A 25,686-nucleotide genomic window follows, 5' to 3' on the forward strand; every position below is an offset into this window, starting at 1 on the left:
GCCATTGAGGTTATTTAGCTTCTTGTGTCTGTGAATGGAGACACTATATAATGTCCTATGCCAGTCTTCCACTTTTAGTGCCATCATTTTGGTAGCTTGAAATCAACAAAGTCTACAAATAAGGGCTTTCTTTCCCCTGGAGAGCCAACTGATAAATAGGATACCACAGGCTACATATACAGAAATATCCCATTGTTTTGGGTGTGAATTTCATTTTAGTTTATGACATGATTTAATGCCTCTACCCTGTTCAGCACAAAGTCCCTCCTATGACTTCCCATGTAAAACGAGAAATAAGCCACTCTTTTTTTTTTTTTTAAGTTCCACAAGTAACTGGCTTTGGTTGTAAGGGCAGTTGCTTTTAGAATTCTTCATTTCAGACTCCTTTAAGCACTGCTTCAGAACTTTAAACACCCTCATACTCCAGTTCTGATAAGCATGCCTCTCTTTTATCATTTACTGCTTTTCAAATTACTGCAATTTAAAAGACATTTTCCATCTTGTGGGAAAGCCATGGAAAATGCAGTCATGGATGAAGAAAGCAATGGTTTGTTTCTCCTTTGTCTGCATAAACTCATTCTACATCTTAGTGGAAATAAGAAAATAGTATTTATGCCAGCACAATCTCAAGATCTTCCTAACAACTGTACTTACAATACAAATGTTATTCTGAGATTTTAGCTCTGCTGAAGAATTCAGAGCATCTTTCTCTTATGAGGGCTCTGAAGAAATCATACTCTTCTCATGATGTGAAGGGTGCTATGCCTGAGTATTCTTCAGAAATTTCTTACTTTCTCAGATGTGCCTTGAAGAGTTATAAACCTTACTTAAGCCAATGTTTGTGCAGAAGAAAGATTTCGAGAATCTGCATTTTGGGTGCCTCAAAACTTAAGAGAGGTGTCCTCTAACTTGTGACAGGTGCATTGTGAACAGAAGAATGTCTTCTCAAAGACAGTGTCATGGCTTTGATTCAAAGTGATGTAATTAAAGTAAAAGCACATCCATATAGTTGGTTTTTGTTAAGCTTTAGATGAAAATAGGGAATCAAATTTATTAAGACCAAAATATTCTTACTTAGACATGAAAGGAGATGTAATGTCCTTTCTGGACATTTCTTGTGAAAACAATGACCCATGCACCATCAATGAGGCATTCATGCTCCCTGGGAATCTTGTTGGAAAGCGTATAACCTAGAGTCCTGTTTCCCAACCTTGGTTCTCAGACCACTTGAGAATAGAGATTGCAACACTAGATTGCTGGTTGTCTACCCCAAACCAATTGTGCTGAATTAGAGTAGGGTATGGGGATGGTTAGAAAGTTTGTTTCTGCTTTGTCTTTTTTTTAACAGCATGAGATTTTTATGCATGTTGAGATCTGATGACTTAGAAATAATAACTGAGATTTGCCTGTTTCCTTACCTGGAAAATGTAAAGTGGACATAGAGTAGCTGATGGAGAACTGAAGGAACCATGAGCGGAAAGTGTATAGAACATTGTGGTGTTTTAGATTCAGGTGCTACTGATTGTCTATTATCAATTCTCTTACTTTTATGAGTAGTACAAAATTCTAGCTGGGATGGAAACAAACTAGAATGTTCCTTATCACTGTGACTATTAGATGTCTTCTATATCAAAATGAAGCCAACATGATGAGCCTGAAGTGCTGTTCTCAATTTAATGCAGTTTGGGATGTTGGTATTCACCTTGATAATTTTTGCTAGCCTCCTACACATATGTAATTATTTCACTTAAATATTTTTTTTTTTCAAATGCATTACATCTTTTTTTAAATCAGTTCAGAAATAAGCATAGTTCTAGAATCGTGGCTGTCTTTCTTGCATGTGGAATACAATTCTTAAATTCTTTATAACCATGGTATTTATAAGAAATAATGATAGGGTGACAGTGAGTCATAATATGAGATGCTAATTTACATGAATCCTTCAGTGGTTCAGCTCTTCATTGGAATTATAGATCCCTGAAGCAGGGGAAATGCTAGCATCTCTGAGAATAAGAATTAATGCATATTCTCTGCAGGAATGTGGGCAAGTTTTTGCAGATGAAGACCATGCTGATTTGAGATGTCCATGATGTTCTTGAAGGAGGTGAAGGCTTGATGTGGGGAAGGCAGCAAAATGAGAAACTTTCCTGGGATCAATTAATGTGATCCACTAGCATAGAAGGGAGGCCTGAGAGCATTCCCTGTCAATGACACACATTAGCATACTTAGCTATGAGGTTAATGGAAACCCAAATCAAAGAGTTTTAACCCAAAGAAAGAAGGCTCTCGTCACTCTTTTCCCATGCTAAATCTTTTGGCAATTTCTACTAGTAATATATTGCTTCCATGAGTCTTTCAGAACACTAATGCAAAAACAAGCACAGAATTAGGGTCGAGCTAGTAGGGATTTCATGTAGCTTCGGGTTTGAGTTGCATTGTGTTTGAATAAATAACTTCATGCTGTTTATTAGTGTTTTGTATTTTAGATGAAATGTAATTAATGATAATTTTAAATTAAATATTTTTTCCTATATTTTAATTATATATTGAAGACAGAAATATTTTTATTTTAAGTAATTACTCATTAGATCTACTCTAAGATTACATAAAAATGGAGGTATAAGTCCGTTCTGATGTGCTCCACAATGCTCAGAATGAAGCTCCACAATACTCAGAATGAATTGTGGCAGAATTTTAAAAAATCTTAAACCATATTATTTTGAAATTATTAAAATACATTTGGGACAAATATTAAGTACCTTAATCTAAACACTATGAAAATGGCTTTTAGATCAGTTTACTTATTTAAAAAATGGCACAAAGTTTGTGTCAGTGGATGAGACACAGAAAGTGCAGCATACATGCTCTATATAGCAAATAACACAAACATTTTAGGGAAATATTATTAATAATATTTGCAATTTACTAATGAGGGAGCTGAGGCACAGAAAGTTTAAGTTATTTTTCCAAGTTCTCAGAGGCTAGTAAGTGTAGTCCGTATAGGTTTTCCATAGGAGTTTATTAAAATCTGGGTATGTAGCTGTATAGACATGATAAACAGAACATCTCATTGTGGTTGAATAAGTTAATTCAATAAATTTACAGGCAGGGCTAAGGCTGAGACTTTAACCTGTCCTTTCATTTCCATGGGTGTTGAATGGTAAATGAAGCAGGGAGCTTGGCAAACACCCAATGGGTCTTTACCACTGCGCGTTCACAGCAGCTCCTCTAATCAGGTGACTTGTTTCAGAAGTGCAGTATTAAAAACAAAAGGCAAAGGAAATGCTAGTAGAAATTAATAATGCCTATTGAGTTGACCTGATTGTGTTAATTGTTTAGTGTTATAGATTTATCTTCTTCCATTATGCTCTGTTTATCCTGTAGGCTACCAGTCACCCTCTGATAAACTAATTAGGTCATGTTATTGGTAGAACCATAATTTTTACAAATTTCTCTTTTAGACATTACCAAAAGAGAAAAATTATTTTTGTGGATATAGTAGACAGTTTTTAAAAATATTAAAAGTTCAGAGATTAATAATCATACAGGTAAACCAATTAGAATTAGATTTTTATTATGATACTTATATTTTTAAAGTTATAGATAACATTGAAATTTTCTTTATTCAGCATTTGAATCCCACTTTTCAAATGCAGTCAATTACTATCATACAAATAGGCTATCTACTCCCTATTCAGTGTTATGTTGATTTTATACACACACACAAAATCACATATCTAAAATATTACATAATATTTTACATGGTTCTAGATTTCCTGTAAATCACATATCATGTAAATGTAGTGGAGCTGGCCTTTTTCTTTCAATAGAGGGTATTTTTCTTTGTCTTTCTTTTTTTGTTTTTGGTTCCATTATGATTTCATGCTACTTTATCTGTTGCTTTAGGATGGTTGTTTAGATGATATTAAATGTTTTGGTATCACAAATAGTATATGGAATATGCCAATCAAATTAGGGAGAATTTCTGTTTCAGTCCCAGACATATCCTAAGAAAACAGCACTGTTCACTCAATAAATATTTGTGAAATGAATAAATTCATGTACCCTATCATGTTTGCTGGTGCACATTGGAGGAGTTTCTTTGAGGTGCATGACTAGAAGAGGATCTTCTGGGTATTAAAGTAAATATGATTGTCACCTTCCTATATAATCCTCACTTGCTTTCCAAAGTGGCTACCCCAGTTCACTCTCTGTCAATCTGGGTATGAGAGTTGACTGTTTATCACATTGTTGCAACATTTGATTTTACTGGATTTTAAATGTTTGCTTATGTGTTAGATATATGTGTCATTATTTTAATTACTGTCTTCCTGATTTTTGCAAAGTTTTCTATCTTTTCAAATGTTCATTAATTATTTGTTCTTTTTTTCCTGTGAATTATTATATTCAATTTAAACAATGCTATGTGATTTTGTTTTAAGACTATCAAAATTCTTAAAGCAGATGCTTGTGTCTTAGAAGTACTAACCAGAGAATAACAATGTCCATGGTGAGCCACTTGAAATTTAAATTCATAGGTGATAAGTAACTTAACCACCAAATATCCCACTGTGTTATAGTAAAGCATGAATATTGAATTAATCACTCAAAAATTCACTTAAAATTCTCATTTTTGACTCTTTATAAATAACTTAGTACAGATTATGTGAACCATGTCTATGAAAAGTGTCCACCAATTTTAGTATACTTGGAGTAAAAATCATAGAAACTTACTCAGAATTTCTGCCTTCTAATTTCAATAATTATGAAATTAATTTTATATACCATACTTTGAGAATTAAACTTGATTCATTAATAATCATAAAACATATATATCATAATGCTCTATCTATTTTTAAAAAATAACTTATATGTCATTGGACAGAATGTGTGTGAGTACCTTTTATGCAAGATGACTTCAGTAGGGTCATAAATCCAGGGCAACAGTGTTGGGGTTTTAATGAGAAATAACAAATTTTGAATTTTCATAGAAACAAATTTATTCAACAACAGAAAAGTTACTTCTATGTTTACATTAATGTAGTCTCCGGTATGTCTAAAGAATGAGTGAGATCATGTAGAACATAAGGGCAGAAAAAGATTTTAGTACTATAGAAAGGGAATGAATATAATGGAGAGAGATGGAGCTGGAAGTAATGAGGAATTGCTTTTCTTTACTCATGGTTTACTCCAAGATGACTTAATTTAATATTATTGTAGTTGTCTGATATCAATTTATACCTTAAAAGTAGTAGACAAATTATCAGTTTTTATACTATCTGAATGTTGTCAAATGAGGCTCAAGTATTAGAAGTCAAATTTGTAGACACTGGGGAAAACTTTGAAAAGACCTGAAGGAAATGTACTTGATTTTGATAATGTAATTGGCAAAGGAAATTGCAGTCAAATATGAGAGCTAATGAAATAGCACAGGGATAAGTAAAATCCACAAAGGATCACAAATGTCATTTGGCTGTTTCCCCTTCCTTACTGAAGAAGATTTTAAAATGAGAATTGCCAACAAATAAAACCTGAACATTACAAAAGGTTTATAAACATTTCCCTCAACCATTTTTCTGGGTTTAGATACCAACAAGAAGTAATATATTTGTAAAATACCAAAGAAGGAAGATGTATCATGTATTAATAATAATCTCTCAAAAATCCCTGCAGGAACTCAGAACCCACAATGATGAAGGTGTTAAGAGCAGGGCTCCTGTTAGATAAAAGTTGGAAATGTAGCTCTGGCAAATGATTCCCACTCTATTCTGAGAGCCAGTCCCAACCAGTTTTTTGCAGAGCCTCAACCACAGCAACTCAATCCTAGAAGCAAATAAAATATGCAAACAATTTGAAGGGAGTGGGGAGAGCAGAAGAAAGTATGATGAAAGAACTGAAAGATTATGCAACAGAGTGTGATTTACAGCCTGGCTAAATATGTGAATGGGCATATTAGTTACTTTATTTTTAATGGAGGACAAAAGCTGCAGGGTAAAAAAAGATTTATGGGTTGATAACTAAGGGTAAGTATGAGAATTCTTGGGAAAAAATAAATATTTCTTATCAACAAAAATTTCCTGGGAGTATGATGCATCAGAATGAAGAAAACTTTCCAAATGTGGTTATAAGAATTCCCTTAAGACATATAAAGATTGCTCAGACATTGCTAATAGCAAATACTCAGTGTGAGACACATTCCATACTCACTGCCTGAGCATGTAACGTTTTGTCAGTAATTCCTATTTGAGAAGACACTCAGGAACTCTCTTGAGAGGTGATGTATAAAATTGGTTACCATACTCTGATTGGTGTCTCTTCTGTGAGCAAAGGGCAAATTACTTCAAGTTTTTCAAGTCTTTTTTTCCCTGTGAAATATACATAGAGTTGTGATACATTATTAGTCCTTTATTAGTATCAATTTAAAAAGGTTGTAACGTTTCCACCACAGGCCTCATGTACTCAGTGCTCCACAGGTGGTAGCTAATGGTTAACCTATTACTTTGTGATAGGATTTAAAATAGGGTATATGACTTCCAAATATCAAAATAGTCAGAATTATTATGGATGAGATATTTTGCTTTTATGGATAAGGAAACAGTATTAGAACTAAAGAGATGAAATATTTTTCCTCCCAAAGGTTAATTGAGCATGACATTAAATTTACATTACCATTTCTTATAGCTATGACATATAATATGAGATTGGGTCTTATTTATTCATTTTTAATGTTGACATTAAGTTAAATATCTTTTGTTACTTTAGGTTAGGTTTTTCTTTTCTCTTTTATAGAAGAAGTATAATTATTTTAGCAAATGAAACTTTGAGAGATTAGGGTGGACATGGTTATTTAATTATTACTGTGCAGAATACTGACTTCTGTCATTTGCATGAATCCCAACATTTTATTTTGAATAAGGATTGAATTCCCTACATATATGTAGGCTTCAGAAGCTTTGGTTGGCCCTTCTATCATATTTTATTTTATTATTTATTTAGCAGATTTGGGGGTCACACCCAGGGGCTTGCACCTGTTAAGTGGGCTCTTCTGCCACTGAGCTACATACTCAGTTGCTACCATATCTGAAAGGAAGGATTTTTAACTGACCTGCCTCCCACACTTTAGTAGAAGTGCAGAAAGCATTTTGCAGATAAACTGGGTCCCATGTATGAAACTGAGATGATGATTTGACCTTTCCATCAAGCCATTCATGCCTCATTTTAGACTCAGGGCCTGAGTTGAACGTTTCCCCCTTCCCTGGGCCCTGAGCCAGCACAGCTCTGCCTCCTTGTGTAATTGTTTATATCCTGGTGACATATGCATATGCATGTATTTATCCTGTCTCATCCAGAATCAGAAGTTCTAAGGAGACAAAGGACTTCTCCTTCCCTAACAATCACAGAGCTCCAAACAACAAGGTGCCCTCCCACAGAAGGGAATCAGTAAACCTGCTACAATGATTGGAGCCTCTTTCCCCATATTTCCCTTAGGTGGCCTCCTCTGCAGAACTTTGAATACAGTAATAGAGGCTTAGAATTTGTATTTTTATGGCTGTAACTTCCTTTCTTTATGAAAACTGTGTTAACATCCAAGTTAACCTTGCTCTCTTCTGCACTGCACCTGGAGATGGATTCTCCTATCATAAGAGCCTTCAAGTATTCTGCTGTCCTGCATCCTCCGCCTCTTGCAGTGTAAAGATAAGAGGAAGTGGCCCTATTTACACTGGATGAAGAGCCTTGAGCACTCCAGCCCCAAGGCTGCCTCTAGACTAAGTTTCTGTTCAGCTGCTCCCAGATTTTTCAACAAGATTCATCAGAAACCGAGTTTGTGCCTGAAGAGCAGCTTCATCTGTAACTTTCATTTTTTGCTACTCCCTGCTGTGTTTCTTGCTATCCAAAAATTTCTCAGCAGCAAGCTCTTGGCACCATTAGTTCTCTTCCTCTTTCAAATCCCACATTGTGCCTTGGAAGGTTTTTTGCTTTCCAGAAAATTCTATTTTAGTAAAACCTCCCAGGAGTCAGTGTTAGTTAGGTTTTGAGCTGTGAAGTAACTTCAGAGAATGTGTTATGGCGAAGGAGGTGCCATTCTTCTGAGCAGTTTAGATTTTGTGTTTATAGAGGAGTTCTCAGGAATTTTGTGCTTAGCTGAAAGTATTAAACATTTTTCCTCACTTCTTCAATATGAGTTTCTATTTCTGAGCCTGCAGGAGGAAAGCTTGGGCATTAATGTCTCTAGCTGGGTCAATGTAGACAAGTTCCTTTATGTTCATGAGAACTCCATTTTCTCCTATATAAAATGATGCAAAGGGAGGGCAGATGAAATAGATACTCTTTAAAGCACCTTTTACATCTAAAATTTTATGATTCTACCATCAGATTCACAGCTTCTCAACACTAGATAAGACTTAGCATTAGTGTTGCTTAAAATACATTTGGGTGTAGTGACAGTATATCCTTGATTTTTTTAATGCACTAGATGAAAAATGCAGACTTTTGAGTCAAAGCTTTTGACTTTACCCAGTGTGACTTTCATATCCTCAGTGCAAATTAGTGGAACATTCATTAATTGAGGCTTAGGCAATACTCTTTTATCAAGATTAGCCACTTATTTTAATATTAGTCATTATGAACTGACATAGGCAACTTGACCCTTCATAGTTATCCAATTCTTTCCAGTGAATATCATAGCCAACATTAATTAGAAGAGGTAAGATACAAGAGTCTACTCTCCTACAGCCAAACCATCATGTGTAATGTAATAAGATAAGCACATTTTGGACTATATTCTGGCAATCTGTTGGCTTTTATTATTAAGGAGGCACAGACCATCATCCATCCAGCCTATTCTCGAAAGTTCCCTAGACTCCCACCTCCTTATCCACTATGGAATACCATAAATGTCTTCAGGCCAATGGTGCAGTGTTCTTAAAGGAGAAATAGCACCAGAATTTGGTGACGGATTCCACTTACAGTGAGAGGACACAAGAATTCATGGTAACTCAGGTTTAAGACACATTTAGATTTCTACATTCCTGTTCATCAGTCATAAAAGTACAATTTTTGAACTAATAAACTTTACTCAAACATCTTCTATTCATCTATTAAAATTATTTTAATATTCATTATGCAAATTAATTTTTCTTACTGCAACATATTTTAGCAGTCCTAGATATTCTAGTTAAGTAGTTATATTTAGAATGTGGGCTTTATATTAAGGTATTTTTCATATCAAAGATGGTTCCTATAATAGAGAATAAAACTCTGCATCCTTATCACACATTTGCCTGAGCACACATGTTTGCACACACACTACACTATGTGCAATTACTGTTAGATATATTTTAGGCTATTTAACAAAATGATGTAAATTTCTAGTAAAAAAAAATCTAGCAATTCCCTTTGTAGGAGGAAGATTATTAATTGTATGTACTTTTCTAAAAATACACAAGGAATGTAAAAATGTGTGTGTAGACAACTTTTTTGTATAAATAAGAACCATGTATGTGTCTTGTTTTTATTTCACATATATATTCTCCTGGATACCTTTTTGTATCTATCTACAAAAGCAGCTTCATTCTTCAAGAGTATCCTATTGTATGAATATATCATAATTTATATAAAAATCCATATCGGATAAATGTCTGTGTTTTTTACCACAGCATCAGACTATGTGATAGTAATCATGTAAATTTCCATTTTTTAAGCTGTTAAGTTACTTGTGAGATTATGGGACCAATTTCTTCTGTAATGAACCAAATTTGTAAATATTTTAGGAGGAATAATGATTCTGCCCCAAGTACTCAAATCTGCCATCATAGCCCAAAAGCAACCACAGATAATATGTGAATTAATCAGTGGGTAGGGTTTCCATAAAATCTTCTTTCAACAATTGGCTACAGGCTTGATTTGACCAGGGAGCCAATCTAGTAACAGACCAACATCTGGAAGCAGCCATCTTGTAGGTGAGTTTGCTCAGATTGTGAGCTTTTTCAAGGCAAGGGTCATATCTTCTCTTGGATTCCCTTCCGTGCTTGTACAAACCTATGTTTGTTGAATTAAAGAATTAATTCACAAAGAGGTGCAAAGTCTTTCCATTATTTTACCATTTTCTTTCTTTAAACATGAGGCAGTCTGTTTTTTTCTGAAGATATTTATGTAATAATTTCTAGTGAGTCATGCCTCATTCTAATATGTGTAGCTAAGGAGGTGTACAGGTTTAAAAGTTATGATGTTACTATTCATAACAAAAACTATGTTGTCAAGAATTGTAAAAGAAATTCTCTAACAAAGCAGAGATGCTACTTCTTGCATTATATTCCTATGATTTTTTTCAATGATATTCTGTTGGAAAATCTTCCTGGATGTTATGGTTATATTGCTGGTTTCATTTGAAGTTTCTCATTATATGAATACAATTTTTTGTTGTTGTTCATAAAAACAACAATGGAATATCACTATTACAATTGCGCTTTTACTTAGGTTTAGATACTTTTAAAATATCAAATTTATATTTTAAAAAATTATTTAATCAAATATATGAAAGTATGTTTAAGGAATGAGAACCAGAAAAGGGACTTGTGTTTCCTGTCAATTTTATGCCCTTCTTACTGTATTGGAAGTATCTCTATAAACCTGAATCACACCCTATTGACCAATGGCACATTGTAGAATTTATTTCTTTCTAACAATGTAAGCAACATAGTCAAATCCATGGAACCTCTAAGCCACATTGAGAGAAAAACCTGGATCAGTTATACCTGTGTTTTCATTTTTGCCTAGAGGATGATATTCTAGTTCTTATTCTTGAGAGCCTTATAACTTGAGCATAGACTGTCAGGCTTCCGTTATTCCAGCCCTTTGGTTTAATCACATTGTTTTTGATACCCTAGCATTTAATTATTCAGATTCCCAGTGTTGCTTATGAAGGTAGGTCTATGCCAGTTTAACCTTGAGCTAACTGCAAAAATCCCCAAAAAACAAAAAACAAAAATAAAAACTCTTTATTGACCCCAGCATTCAAACCAGGCTTTCTTCTTGAGCTAATGTGGCCAAACCACATTGGGGATGTGTGACACTGAAATGCTTGCTGGCCACCCTTTCTGCCTCTGAGGGAAGATGCAATGAAAAGAACAGAAATGAGCTCTAGTGAAAGAATACGTTTGGTGGGAAAGCAGTATTCATTCATGACCAAGTAAATGGGGCTTGACCATCCAACTGGCTGGCTTTTAAGGCACTGTTATCTTTGGGGATGTGGAAATCCATACTTCTTTTCTGAAGTTTTGAAAATATCAAATAACTCTGGAAGAGTACTAGAGGTTAAACTACAGATCTAGAAAAATGGACCAAATAATCAAATGTCTGCTTATTCTCTAGAATGATATTATGAAATTGGTAATACTATTATCTTCATTTTGTAATTTCCCCAACTCCTCACAGCTAGAATTTAAATATAGCCAATCTAACCCAGGGTGCTTCCTTTTAACATTGTGCCACTGTCCCTCATTTTGTATAGGACAAGCAGGAGTCTAAAAAGTGATTACTGGATTGCTGTTGGGAAAGAAAAAACACTATAATTCGTGTAGAGCACTGTAGACAATTCCTCTCCCAGTGTCAAGTACCTGATAACTATTAATGTTAGCAACCCAAGTGGGTTCTTCAACAAATTAGCCAGAAAAGTCTCATTAAATTATTAAGTGAGTTGCTAAAATCATCTAATATTTTATTATTAGTATCATTATATTGTGCAAATAAATACACACACACACACACACACACACACACACACAATATCCTGGACAAAAATGTCCTAGTTTCTCTTTTTAAAGAATTCAATTTGCAGAGAAAGAGCCTTTAATGGTTGGTAGAAAGTGAGAAACATAGGGAGTGAGAGGCTCTTTCTGTGTTTATATGTGAGGATTGCTTTCTTACTTTCCATTTTATCTTTATAGCTGCTTGCCTGCTAGGTTTGTGTCTTTCCCAGGTTGAGGAAAGTGGCAAGAGAAGTCATAGAATGTTTTGTTTGTTTGTAATTGACATGATAAACGACAGACTCTTACTCAGGAGGCTCTAGACAGCAGTTTGGTTATTAAAGAAGGGAAAGACCTGTGGGAGAAAATTACTCCTGGCCTCTCTTCTTATCAAGCCCAGAACAATCTTTCATTGACTATATTCATGCCACAAGAGCACAGTCAATATTAAATTCTCCAAAAAGAGAAATCTTTCTCAGAAACAGCTGTGTTCAATATACAGCTAGTTTACTCTGGTGAATTGCTAGAAATGGAAAAGTTTTCATTTCTTTTTGTGTTTATCCGTGATGGTTGTCTTATAAAAACTGCTTTTTGTAAATAAGGGAAGCCTGGTTTTAAACAACTTTGACTAATATCAGCAGTTGGAGTATTTAGTTCTACAGAGTTTCAGAAAAAACAAAATAAATCTGATGGAGAGACACATATATTTCAAAGAAAATATTTTGAAGTATCTTGGTCCCATTTTTCCATCTTATATGTAAATTGGATTGTGATCCTTTTGTGTCTACATTGTCACTTAGTTTAAAAGGTGGGACATCATGTAAGCTCAGAATTGGACCCCCCTGGATACAATTCATAGACACACAGACTTGTAAATGTTCATTGCTTATCTGTATGAAAAGTGGGGAAAAAATCAGGGTTTTGAATAGAAAAAAAATACCCACCAGATAATATCATTGTATTTATGAGTATAGCAAAGCAATCCAAGGAATAAGTGGGTTCCCTGAGAGTAGCTGTTTTCTTTACATTTTTTTTCATTTCCAAGTACTGTGCCAGCAACTTTTCAAATTATCAGTCACTGTTCCATAATTAAAGGAAAATCTTCAGAATTCAGATGATAAAATAAGCAAGGTATATATCCTGATGCATAAATCTGTCCATTGCAGAATTATTAGGTGTTTAGGGAAATGAAATAATTATTACAGGAAAATGGCATCCCAGATTGAATGAGTTTCCCAAAGAATCTAAATCAAGCCTAAGCCTTTGTGAGATGAGAGCCCTGTGCTCAGTTGGATGAAATAGGACTTTTGGATTTTCTTGTTTGTGTTGTTAAATAAGACTTATCACTATGTCATCTACAAAATATTGTGTGTTTGATTAACTGAAAGTAAAATCCAAGATCTATGTTCCATAGTGTTGAAAATGATTGAATATTCATTCTGATGGAAAATTTGTAAATTATGAAAGCTACCTTCCTCACATTCCTTGAAATATTTTTTTCATTTAGATTTTTCTAGCCACAGGCCATGTATTAAACTTCCTGTTGTCTAATATAACTTGTCTCTTTCTCTGCCTCCTTCTCCTTCTCCCCCTTACCCTTTTTCTCCCTCTTTGACACTCTCTCTTTCTCCTCATTTGGTGTTAGGGACATATAACTAATGTCTTCTGTTGGTTCACTCAGTCCCCACCATATTAACAGGCAAGTACTGAATAGTGAATTGATGTTTAATGCATTTCTCTTGAATGTATGTATCTTGCTCCAAGTCATTCATCCTAACATTGAAGAGGACTGAGAACTCTGCTGAGCACCACTAGCAAACCTCCCTCTAGTACAACCAAAACCTCAATCTGTACTCTTTGGTTACAGTTGTTCAACCAGTTACTAATCTAACTAACTGTAACCGGTTGAACAACTGAACCCAAAGGGTGCAAAGTGGAAACATTTCATTGAGAAGTCGGCTGTTGACTAACTGCTGGGGACAAGGAAACACCACCAAATCCCCCTTCAGTTGCAAAGGAAAAATTCCTTCTCCAAGTACAAGCCTCATGGTGACTCTCATTTCTCACTAATGCTGTGAACGTTTATATGTATCATCTGTTCTTTTGGTAAGGGTTATTTGAAGTGTAAGTTACTTCCTCTACAGAGGGAGAAACTAATCATGTGTTAATTATTGTCTGAAAATCATCAAGGATATGGACAATAAAAAATATTTAAAAATAAGACATGTTTCTTTCATTGATGGCTGTGCATCAAAGCTGAAGTGAGATGTACAATGATTGATATAAAACTTGATGTGAAATAGGCAGTTTCTGTGGTTTACATGACATAATGTACCCATACACATTCATGGTCGAGTGACTTGTTGATGATTATTCAAGGAGACTTGTAGATGATTATTCTCAAGTGTTTTTCCAAAATATTTCCTTGCTCTTAATACTATACCATACCATATTTGCAAACATTATGGTAAACTATTTCAGAGTGTTTTCCTAATGATATCAGTATATTTCTACTTGATACTTTAGTGACAAGGATAGATACTTTCTGAATAATTCCAAATTGTATTGTGTTGTGTTCCCTTTTCATACCAGATGCTAAGAAGCTCACTTTTAAATCAGGTACCTACAAGATGCCCTTTGAATTCTTGGATCCCATCACAATATTTTTTAAAGGAAGAGTGGTAGTTATCAAAGCATAACAAATAAAAAAATCACTGCCAGAGGCAGTTGTTGTTTCGATATCAATGCACCTGTCCCCTACCTTCCACATCATTCTCTGACATCCCATCTCTAGTGATTAGGACTCCTGTCCTTAGAGAATCCATTAACATTTGCCATGATCTCCATGCCAGGGACACACCTCATGTCTCATGCTACTTTCTGCCTCTACCTCTCTGTGTCTCTCGCACTGAGGCAGGGAATTCCATGGGATGTATGAAGAAGTGATCATCATTATGTGGTCAGTGACAATGTGGGAAGTTACCAGTGATTGATAAGTAAGACCCAAGCAGGTGATATTTGGAGGCAGGTAGAATGGGTTTTAAAGATAGTAAGAGGATTGACATTCTGTCAAATGTGGTGGGGGAAATCTAGCAATATAGATTAATTAAGTACAAATCATTATTATTGAATTATTAGATATAAATAACTCTAAACACTAATACATTTATATTCCTACAAATTTATTTTCTTTTTTTAATTTACTGGGTGTTTTAAACATAAAAATAACTGTGACATCAACTTATATTTTTTTCCTCCTATAGCATTTTGGTTTGCAATAAATGTGAGTCATAAAGAAGTATCTTTCTTTTTTAAACAACTTTATTATTTTTTAATTTTTTTATTCTAGTCAGTCATGCAAGACAGCAGATGCATTTCGACTCATTATACATGAATGGAGAACAACTTTTCATTTCTCTGGTTGTACATGATGCAGATTCACCCCATTCATGCAATCATACATGTACATAGGGTAATAATTACCATCTCATTCCATCATCCTCCCTGCTCCTGTACCTCCCCCCTCTCCCCCTCTGCCCAATCCAAAGTTCCTTCTTTCTTCCTTTGCCCCTCCCCTACCACATTATGGATCAACGTCCACATATCAGAGAAAACATTTGGCCTTTGCATTTTTGGGTTTCACTTATTTTGCTTAGCATGATATTCTCTAACTCCATCCCTTTTCCTGCAAATGCCATAATTTTATTCTTTAAGGGTGAGTAATATTACATTGTGTATATGCAGTTTTTTTCTTTGAAGGGCATCTAGGTTGGTTCCACAGTTTAGCTATTGTGAATTGACCTGCTATAAACATTGATGTGGCTGTGGCACTGGAGCATGCTGATTTTAAGTCCTTTGGGTATAGACCAAGTATTGGGACAACTGGGTCAAATGGTGGTTCCATTCCAAGTTTTCCAAGAAATCTCAATACTGCTTTCCAGAGTGGTTGCACCAATTTGCAGTTCCACTAGCAATGTATGAATGTACCTTTTCCCCCACATTCTTTCCAACATTTATTGTTGCTAGTATTCTTGATTATTGCCATTCTGACTGGAATGAGATTAAATATTCTGTTTTGATTTGCATTCCTCTAATTGCTAGAGATGTTGAACAATTTTTCATGTATTTGTTGATTTATTGTATATCTTCATGAAGAAATATCTTTCTATTTCATCTCTGCAAAGTTGTATTCCTATCTCATTTTAATTGGTTAAAAAGTGAATAAATTGGTTTTTGTTAAACCTTAGTGACATGGTTTATAGAAAGAAAATTAAAATACCAAATATATTATTGCCCAAATTTGGGATATTGGTAAAGTGATATAATATCACAAAATATTTTTACAGTTAGACAACTACTGAAAAGTTATATTAGTTGCATTGGCATTTATTTGGTGATTTTACTTTAAATCAGAACTCATAGAGATTGTAAGCATTCAGCCCTGAAGTTCTGAATGTTTTGTTCTTCCTTTTATTAGTTTTCTAGATATTCCCAGTTGGCAACTGGATAGAGTTTGGTAATATTTATGCAACTTCTTCTAGCGGGTTATTGAAATTTGTGACCAGGGATCCCTGCAGAGAGCAATTGGAATTTCAGCCCACTATTGGATTAAATTTACCTACACAAGCTCAAGGGATCCTTCCTGAGGCTGTCTGATCAATACTCTATAGTTCCTGTGCAGAAAAGGCTATTAAGATTCTCTCAGGAGGTAGTCTGTCTGAATTGGATAGAACTAGTAGAGGGTGATTCAAAAGAGAGATACACTGACCTTTAATTGGCATCTATCTAGCCTGCGAAAGATTTTGGGGAAAAATTGCTCTTTGATGCAACCTGAAAAGAGTAGAGGTATAAAATATACCTGATCCTATCAGGAGAGTTGCAGAATCTGGTGTCCATAGGCAAGTTTCCCCTTACTTGGATCACCAAACCACCCTTCCCTTCTCCCTTGGTTTTGTTTAGGTCACTGCAGTCACCACTACCACCACTGTCAACATCATGGAGACATTGCTCTTGGTCCTTTGGATTTACCTGTGTTGGAACCAGGCATTCTGAGGCTAAAGTCTGCATTTTAAATTTCTACTACATTTCACCTTTCTAATAGCCCAGAAACTCCACAGATAAAAAAAAAATAAGTTAAACTCTTAAAATGGATTTGGGATCCAGGAAGATTCTATTGGTGCTTTTTAAATAAAAACTTGGAAGGTGACACTAGAAGTGTTAACCTTTTAAATATGTCTGTATGTGTGTGTGTGTGTGTGTGTGTGTGTGTGTGTGTATGTGTGTGTGTGTGTATATTAATTTTTGAAATACTGTACTGGTAACTACCAGCTATAAAACTAGAGTTTACTGCCACACTGGGTTGTTAAATAACATATATTTCTGATTCTTATTTCTCCCTTCTCCCTTTAAAAATTCTTTTTGATTATAGACTATACCTCCTTCTGTATGTTCTAAGAAAATATAATATTTTTCTAGATTTATAAACTTATATTTTCCCAGATATTGATAAGTTGAGAAGAGTAATAATAAAAGGATTGAGAAATTCTGCCTTGAGATCCCAAATGGTCAAAGCCATTGACACTGAAAGCTATTCTGTTCTGCTTGAGCTGATGGAAGGTGCAGTAATGAAGAGGGAAAGTATACCGTGTATCCAGCACTGTGGATTGCCCACTTTGAGGCTTCTCACACTGAGAAGTTTACCAAGTGAATTACCAAGTGAAGCCACTACTTTCAAGGAAATGAGGCAACTGCTAAGGTGGTTTTGCAGTTTTCAGAGACAGATAAATCAGGTTGTTCAGCCTTAAATAAATCCGTGCTCACTAGTGATGGTCTATGCTAATGAAGGATGTTCTCTGAATCAAACGCTTGTTGATATAGGTCTTTCAGAGTACACTGTTGACTTGATGCTGCCATTCCTATCACAAGAGTGGCATGTGTCATTATGGTTTAATCCAGATAGATTTCTTTGGGTCCATAAAGCAAACCTCATTTCTTAATGCTTTTGATATCCTTCAACCTCCAAAATACAAATAAATAAGAAGCGAGTAAATCCAGGATACCCCTAAGCACCACATGTGGGGGCTGAAGTTCTTTTTACATTTAGTTTTTAGGGTTAGTGTTTAGGGTTGTAGCGTTAGTGTTCTCAAACAACGACTGGTCTGCTACAGGTAGAGTTCATTGCCATAGGATGTGGGTAGGAATGTATGTGGTGCTTCGCATTTCTTTCCTTCTGCTTGTGTATTCATGATGCTTATAGTTTTATAGAGCCCATGCCAGAGAGCAGAACATGGCATAGTCAAATTTTCAAATATCCATCTAATATAAAATGTCAATGCAAAGATGACTGCCATGTCCGCCTAAGGGAATACTAGGCCATTTCCCTCTCCTCCAACACACACTCAGACACACTTCAGCCAACCAGCCACCTGCTGTGTAGAAAACATGGTGGACTTTCTTTCGTCTCTTTCCTCCCTTTGTCTAGCATAATGCTGCTCTGCTCCCATCTCCAGAGCAAAGGCCAGTTCCTCTAAGATGCCTTCAGGAAAAATTAGAAGCTTATTCCACTCGGATGAGTGCTTTCTGTCATATTTCTAAAGATGTGGTTCAGGGGTAAAGCACCCTTGGGTTTTATCCCCTGTACCAAACACATACATACACAGATACACACACAATCACAGATGTGTGGCGTCCAATTATCCCAGCTAAGGAACTTGCAAAATAATAGAAGAAATAAAACATTTGCAAGGTTAGCTAAAGTATAAGACATTGAGATAAAAGCCTTTAAAAACATAAAAACCAAGAGCTTTAGTATTTTTTTCTATTATTCTCCTCTATTGTATATTCAATTTTACTGGTTTCTCATTAAAAAAAATGTGGGGCTGGGTTGTAACTCAATGGTACAGCACTTGCCTAGTACATGTGAGGCACTGGATTCTAGCCTCAGCACCACATAAAAATAAATAAATAAAATAAAGGTATTGTCCCCTTCCACAACTAAAAATATATTTTTTAAATGTGTTCAAGTATCACTCGAATCATTGCTCAGGTATACTTTTTTAAGGAGGCCTACACTGAACACCCTATCTACCATTGCAAAGCATTCCTCTCCACTGTCAACTCCCTCACCTTCTGCTTTCTCATTTGGTTTACTCCTCAGCACTCAACCTTTTTTTTTCTTACTATGTAATATAGCTATTATTGCTTATTGCTGGTCCTTCCCCTAGAATGTGACTCCATGTGGGCCATGATATGTTGGTCAATGACTATTCCTAGAACGAACACCTGATTACTCACTTGATGGATAATCATTAAATGAGTTTATTAAGTGAATTAGGGATTAACAGTTATATATGAAGATTCTGGACAAATGGTCTGTGTTGAATACTGGCTCTAGCACTCTTGGCTATGTGAACTCTGATGGTTTAATTTAAACCTTTCATTTCCCAGATGTACCTACTTACCAGGATTGTTGGGAGGATCAAAAGTACAATGCATGTAAACTGTCAAATGTATAGGAAGAATGTAAGGTTGGCTTTTTTTTTTTTAAGTTGCTGCCCTTCTTTCCTATGTACACATAAATCATCCTTGATTTCCTCTTTTTAAAAAAGACAATACCTTACAGTGTTAGCACATCATGGTTTCTAAAATAATGCTTTCATACTTTGAGTTTAAATGCCTGAGAAATTAATAAAAATATGATTTTAAATCACTTTAACAAGAATTGAATAAATACATACCATCATTTTTGATTATGTCCTGATTCTATGTGATTCATCTGAAAAGACTTTGACATCCAATACATATCATGCAGAGAGTCACTATGGCATAAACAAGAGTGGATTGACCATTGTCCTGAGTAATTAATCTATAAGATAAGTAATGGAACCATTTAGTCATTCCATCAACATGTTGCCTACCTACCATGTAACTGTGTGCTAAACAACAGTGACAACATTTGGTCACATAGCTAGCAATAGATGCAGTTTCTCCTGCCGTGAGGCGGCAACTCTAATGTACAAAGAGGATCTAAGAATAGAAAAGGAGCCCATGAGTGAGAGGTGGGTGGATAGGATAATGATCTTTGAGTTAGCCCTCCTCTTTTAAAAAATACAGAAACAGAATTGGAACATGGGTTCTTGGGTTCTGCAATAAATATATGATGTTAATTGAAGTTTGAAGGAAAAGATGATCCAGAGACATTGGATATTTCCACATGGCTATCGGTGGATTACATATAAATCAATGGAATTCAGTTAGACATACTGGGGGGGTTTCACTCTAATTTAAAATAATGTGATTAGGAGCATCTCAGAGTGCCTCCTTGGCACAGAGCTGACCCTTTGGGTTAGTTATTGAGATAATTATGAAAGTTTGTGAGCAAACTTTATTAATAGCAATGTTTCATAAATGTTCTTTAAAAGCAGACTGCTGTGTATGTTACTTGTTATAGTCACAGTCTGTGATTTGCAGAAATAAATGATAACGTGGATGCATGCAGAGTACTCTTTGGTCTTGCTTCTTAAAAGAATCATTGCAGTCTCCTGCTCCCTCCAAGCCTTTGCCTTAGTTCTGAGTAGCTCCTTCACTAATCCAGAAATCTCTATGCTGGTCTCTATGCATGCTGGCAAGAAGAGCATGTCCTGCTTGCACGTTCCCTTTCAGAGGTCCAGAGCTTTCCTGATGGCTTCCCATCCAGTTACTACATATTACTGTAATCCTGTATGACTTCTGAAACATCTTTTCTTCATTTCTTTTAATTCCTAAAGCAATTGATGTTTCTACCATGTAATTTACATTTAATTATACGTTGTTTCAATGGTTTAATAGTTGGTTTGTGTATGCTTGTCTTGCCTTCTCAAGAAGATTAAAATAAAATTCCTTTCAGATCAAGAACTCACTGCACTGTATCAAGCATAGACATGGGGTAAAGCACAGATATTGACCTCATCTCAAACTGATTTAACCATCTTGCCAGAAAAGAATCTATACATCCCATTGCTCTGATCTGCCTACTTCACAGTAGATAGATAAACTGAGTAATTGGGAGTTTGTGAATGAAACAGTTAAACTTCCAGTGAGACGATAGTGGTTTATTTTTTATTGTCTTGTGAAAAGAAAGTGCTGTCTGACCAAAATATTTGGAAATGAAGGGTAAGGTTGGCATAAAGAATGGTGCCACAGACTTAGAGCTGGAAATATTTCTGCTTTAGTCTGCTGAATTATTATGACTGTTCTTTGAAGTCTTTTTCCCTCTAAGCACAAATTCAAATGACATCTATCTCTGAGTTGCCCCTACATCTTTCAACTCTTAAGGCATCAGCCTTTGATGTCTTCTTTTCATATCCCTTTATCTCTTAGGATGATTCCAAGTATTCAGAGAAAAAGTGGCATAACTAAATCTGAGGACTACAATGGTCCTCTTGAAACTGAATCTTATTTAGGCTCTTTTCCTTTATCTGTTCACTGACATATCTACTATTAACAGGAACCTTGGTATCATCACAAGGTAGTGGGTAAAGAAAAATAATTTTTGGCCATTCTGTTCAACAAGCATATTTCATCATGTCTTGCCTAATTTATGTGCTAATACCTTTGCTCCATGGATTTTTATAGAATATTTATCAAAATGGGATGAAATGCATTTTTTTTGTACTAACTCAATTAATGATTTTGAATCACTGAGCCCAGTTATTCTAAGGATAAAGATTGAATCCAGAATGAAAGTTCCTTTCACTCGTGTCACTAAAATTTGCAAATATTTATGATTTCCTTTTTATATCCATTCAATTTGACCTCAAAATCAATAAATAAAACTGCTTAAAACCTGATCAGTTTTCTTTTTTTAAAAAAAATTAACTTTAGTAATAGCATCTACCATATAACCCAAATCTATAAATAATGCTGAGGAAAACAACACAAGTCTGAATATTTACACGTAAAATATAATAAAATCAGAGTTTTTGGTAAAAGAACATTTGGAAATTTGGATGAAGTACTGTTTAATTGGTTTATTTTACTCTAATACCAGCTTATGCAAGTAAAGACTTGCATTTATAGGGAGCAATTTGGCCTTGGTATTGAATATTTTTAAAAGTAAGTATTTGAATATGTTGTCAATATTAAAATATGAGATAACTTGATGGCTATCTGTCCATGATCTTGAGGCCCCAGGTTTTTATTTTGTTTTTCAGTTTACAATATTCTTTCAAATACCTAGTCCCTTTATTTCTATTATTCCCTCAGCTACTTCTTTCTTTAATTTTTTGTTTTTAATCAGAATCTCTACAAAAGAGCCACTAAAAATCCTGAAGAAAACAGAGGTAGTAAATAGTTTCTGCTAATTGGTTCTTGAACAATAGAAGCATCTTTTATGTTGTATAACATGTCATTTGAAGATTTGGCAACTCCATCTTTTCTTGTAGCTCCTTGGACATTTGTTCTAGATTGAGCTATCATCCTTTCACTCAAGAATACTAAGTTCTCACCTCTGCAGTAATCAGCATAATAAAGCACTGATACCTGGCCATCTAGAGGAAGAAAGAAAGAACCTCTTTGCTGGTCAAATGCTGGCCATGTTGGAATGCAACCAGTGTACATTAATTAAATAAAAATAACACTTGTTTGTTATTAATTATTTTATTTGTTCATCAGATATTATTGAGTAGCTTATTCATTCTTCTATGTTCTAAACATGTGATCAGTTCTATTTTTATAATTTTTTACTTAACCAAATATTGCTACTGGTATTACCTTTCTTTCCCATTGGGTTTTAGCAGAGTAGCATAATGACTGTGAGATTGGACTATGGTATCAGAGCCTATGTGATATCCAAATCTAGCACTTTCTAGTTGTGTAACTTTAGGCAAGTTAATAAACTTCACTAAGCCTCACTTCATATTTATGATGCAGATAATAATCATACTTAACCTCCATTTTTCTGACAGGTAAATGAGAAAAACGCATACATCGTGTATTGCACTGGACTCAACAAACAAAAAAACACTCAGTAGATGTTGTTTGCTGTTGTTATTAAAGCACAGTTCTTGGTTAGTTGATTATTATAATATTTTTCGCCATTTATTGAGCAAATACCTAGGAAGCACACTCAGAGTAAACTTGGACAGTGTGAGAGACACCACCATCTGGCCTGTGTGTCATAAACAAAAGCCCTGAAACTGGGTCTGGCAATAGTGAGGGGAGCAGATGCTTTAAATGCCTTCTAGAATGTGTTTGTCACTGTGTCTAACTGCAATGAATGTCACTAATGTCATCTCTCTTTCTATTTTAGGTAAGTACATCCCATTTTTTGAAGCTTTTGCAGATGGGTAAGTCTTGCTGCTGGAGCTTTACATGTTGATTTTCATACTTGGAGAATCTGGACTGGACAGTGTACTTGTTGCAGTCAGATGTATGCCTTTATGATTTTCAAGCCAGGATCTGGAAAGATGACAGAGCTTCGCATGTGCTTTCCATCTCTGTTTCAAATCTTTGGCAGAAAAAAAAAATGCATCCATTATTTTAAATTGCATAAAATGTTATGTTTCATCTAAATAATTGCAGCTTGGGTTTTTTTTTTTTTAATCTATCAGTAGAAGCAGGCAGAGTACTTAAAAGACTAGATTAGGAACTTTTTTTTTTCTTTCTGATAGAAATCATGAAAACCTCTCTCAAATAAATACACAGACCTTTGTTTTTCTGCTTACAAATAGGGAATATTTTTTTTTTTCTGTGCATGGAGAACAGGTATTCCACCATTATATTATTTTAATAAGACATAATTTCATATCAATAAGAAAAGTGGCCAGTGGCCCTGCAAAAACCTGGAGCAGGATGTTGGAGAGGTAATTCCTGTTATTAGTGAAACTTGACCTAGTTAAATAACCATTTCTATGTTTGGCTGTAATCTATCACCATAGAAGACTGAACTGGAAGAAATGACCTTAAATCATAAGGGATTTAGTATAGATCTAAGGCAGATGCGAAGGATAGATTAAGCTATGAAACAATTTGCAAAAGGAAGTTATGAAATCTTTGTCACTGAAACTACACAGTTAAGAAATTAAGATTTATCCTGCCTTGAGGCAAAGTATTGAATTGACTGGTTGTCCTCAATGATAAAGTCTCAACAAACTCCTTCAGCTTAAAATACCACCATTTATTCCATATACCATCTTTTCTCTGTGTGGTTGCTGAGTTTTCCAAGAATCAGATGCTAAAAAGAGATTAGAAATAAAAGAATAATAGAAAATGCCTTGTAAAAGAGAAGGGTGAGGGAGCCAGACAGGTGGAGCGAATCTTCAGACCACAATACAGGTTTAATTCTCAGTAACGATGAGAGGAAAAGCAACTGTGTGGGAGCATTTGAGGTTAAGTTGGGCAAAGCCATGTCATAATCTTCAAGCCAGAGAGATTGTGGACATCAGAGGAGTCCCACTTTCCTGGAAATAGGTCAATATCTTGTCTGTGTTAACTCATTTTCAGGGAGCCAACCTCAGGCTATACCATCTTAGCTCTATTGCTGCAATGGGTTTCAGAGGCAGCAGCTGAGGCCCTTGGCCAATTGTGGTCTCTGTCATTGGGATCTGTAGCACATTTCTTTAACTACCACACTGAGACTCCTTGATCTTGGTTTTTTTTTTTTCTTTCTTGTTTTCAATTATTTCTCTTTCTTGTTCTCAATTATAGCACTCTTCCTACTGTTATTTTTGATCCACCACTCACTCATTCTTCATGTTCAAATCAGTTATCACAACTTTCTTGAAGATGACTCTGGACAATGCACTTTCTTTTCGAATTTTATAATTATTTGTATTTTCCTATGGTTAATTGTTGCCTTTTGTTATTTATTTGCTAAAAAAAAAACCGTTATTGAGAGAGTCATATACAAAAAGAAAGAAAGAAAGATACAATGACAGTCTAATGGGAGAGACAACACTTTAAAATCCAATAATTACCAATGATTAAAATATAGCATAGAAGAGTTAGAAGCAAGAGCAAAGGGATTTGAAGAAACAGAAGAAGAAGAGTGACCTTTTAGGAGAGATGAAGGATGTTATGCAAGAGTTGGCACTGAGGTTTGTTTTGAAGGATGACTAGTTAGTTAGGGGTTGATGATTGAGTGGACAACATGTTCAACTGCATAGTGGTATGAAAGAGAACAGAATAGGTGTATAGTACAAAGAGGCCTACATGCCATAGGGCATTCATGGGATTATTGTGGAGAGTAAGTCTGCAAAACTGGCCTAAGGTCTCATTATTTGGAGCTTCTGATTTTGATCCATAGTTCAGACTTTTTCCTACAGGGTTTGATTTAATTTAGAACATCTTCAAGTCCTTTGGGCCTTGCCAAATCACAATAGTATGGATGTATATAATTCTTTTATGCAATATACAAGGGGTGATTTTACCAAATAAAAATATTTCTATATATCTAAGAATGTTGTGTATACTTAAAAACTACTAATTAATAAATAAAAATGAAAAAAAAATTACACTTTGATAGATTAAGAAAATTATAGGGCACAAGGCCCAGATCTAATGGGAAGATTTAGCAGACTTTTATTTTAGGTGCCAGATTTGTTGCAAGTAACAATTTCCTGTTTTGCATATATTTACTTTCTGTACTTTGGTGGTTATAAAGACTTTACTAAAAAAAAACTGAAGTTGTTCTCCACATACTTAAAATATCAAAAAGCAAGATTTTATGGTGAGCATGCTTTGCAACGTTAGGGAAAGGAGTTACAGAATTTCATCAGAATGTAAATTATCTTCATAAGTCCTAAAGTCAACATATTTTTCCACTTTATAAGAACTGTACATATTTCTAAGGTTGTATATTTTTATTTTATTCACTTATTTAATTTTTGAGGTTCTAGAAATTGATCCCAGAACCTTGTACATGCTAAGCATATATGTACTATACAATTTATAAACACCCCTCACC

General features: G+C 34.9%; 1 protein-coding gene and 1 long non-coding RNA gene across 4 annotated transcripts in view; one reads left to right on the forward strand and one right to left on the reverse strand.

Annotated features, from left to right (window-relative positions):
- The window catches only part of PDE4D (phosphodiesterase 4D), a 1,076,913-nt gene that overhangs the window by 418,189 nt on the left and 633,038 nt on the right, over positions 1 to 25,686 (forward strand). The gene's annotated exons all lie outside the window — the stretch shown is intronic.
- Positions 22,462 to 25,686, reverse strand: part of LOC308646111 — a 37,511-nt gene continuing 34,286 nt past the window's right edge. Inside the window, exon 3 of the long non-coding RNA XR_014021318.1 lies at positions 22,462 to 23,229. This is a non-coding gene — a long non-coding RNA (uncharacterized lncRNA). The remainder of the gene's footprint in view (positions 23,230 to 25,686) is intronic.

This window comes from Spermophilus citellus, assembly GCF_964194105.1.
Source record: "Spermophilus citellus genome assembly, chromosome: 1".
NCBI lineage: Eukaryota > Metazoa > Chordata > Mammalia > Rodentia > Sciuridae > Spermophilus > Spermophilus citellus.